The sequence below is a fragment of the Bison bison genome, unplaced genomic scaffold (assembly GCF_000754665.1).
Source record: "Bison bison bison isolate TAMUID 2011002044 unplaced genomic scaffold, Bison_UMD1.0 scf7180017864048, whole genome shotgun sequence".
In the NCBI taxonomy this organism is placed as follows: Eukaryota; Metazoa; Chordata; class Mammalia; order Artiodactyla; family Bovidae; genus Bison; species Bison bison.
The window spans coordinates 3438272-3439883 of NW_011494620.1; positions in this window are offsets into that span (position 1 = coordinate 3438272).

Genomic DNA, 1612 nt, shown 5'->3' on the forward strand with positions numbered 1-1612 from the left:
TGGCACCCCTCTCCAGTACTCTTGCCTGGAAAACCCCATGGGCGTAGGAGCCTGGTAGGCTGCAGTCCATGGGGTCGCTAAGAGTTCGGACACAACTGAGCAACTTCACTTTCACTTTCCCTTCCTGCATTGGAGAAGGAAATGGCAACCCACTCCAGTGTTCTTGCCTGGAGAATCCCAGGGACAGGGGAGCCTGGTGGGCTGCCCTCTATGGGGTCGCACAGAGTTGGACACGACTGAAGTGACTTAGCAGCAGTTTTGTTCAACTATATAATTTTACAAATGAGGAAGCAGAGCCTCTGAATTCTTCCAGTGTCTTACCCAAAGTTGAACCTTGAATCCATGTATTTTGATTTCTCATTTCATTCCACCATGTAATGATCATCCCACACTACAAAATCATCTGAATTATTCCTTGAGAGCTTGTATACTTACTTTATAGGCAGACTGCATTATCTTTAAAACCCTTTCATTAAATTTGCACCTTCAAAGGATCTTTAAATTACATTCCAGCCAGAAGTTCTCACAAAGCAGATGCAGCTCAAACCTCTTATTTCAGGCTTGAGTTTCTAGTATATTTAGATGGTAGTCCTGTTGAGTCATGAGATCATGAATGTAAAAATATGTGGAAAACTATAAAGCATCCATGACAACACTCTTGGTTGGGTGCCCAGTATTAATTCCCAGTCCCCTCTCCCTTATTTGGGCTTCCCTGGTAGCTCAGCTGGTAAAGAATCTTCCTGCAATGCAGGAGACCTGCATTGGGTTGGGAAGATCCCCTGAAGAAGGAAAAGGCTACCCACTCCAGTACTCTGGCCTGGAGAATTCCGTGGACTGTATAGTCCATGGGGTCGCAAAAAGTTGGACATGACTAAGCGACTTTCACTTTCACTTTCACTTACTTTCTCCCTTATTCACTCAATACTTTTGGTCAACACCTGACCCTATTCTAGACAATGAATCAGCTGAGGTGTCCCCTAGAAAAGACTGTATTTTCTGCTAAAAGAAGGAGACATGAGAAAACAGTTCATCAACCATCTTGGTTACCATTATTAAAGAATAAGATGTTTAGAGCTATGTCAGCCTTCTTGTAACCATGAGGGGAATCACAGAGATCCAGTCCTAGCACCCTAAAGTTGTGGAGCCACACACCTCCTTTTGAATGTTTTAGAAGTGAGTCATAGATTATTAATAGTTTTAAGTTACAGTTATTTGAATTTTCTGCTTTTTAGTGTTTGAAAGCATTTCTAATTGATAAAGCACTGTACAGAGAAAACATATGTTCAGTGATAAAAAAAAAAAAGCACACATTATTCAACATTGTATCCCAGTGTTTGGCAATAGAAAATAGATACTCAGTACTTTGAACATTAATTGAGGGAATTCATAAATCAATATTATTGTGATGATTTTTGTTTCCTAGTGCAGCCTACAGAGTGGGTGTTTTACTTTTAAACAGAGAAAGTGTGCTATGTGAAATTAGGGAAGAAATGTGATGGTGAAATATAGGAAACACCATGAAATCAATCATTTCTGACCATCAAGGAAAAGGGATTTCTGACCATCAAGGAAAAGGGACTTCTGACCATCAAGGTAAAGGGACTTCTTTGGT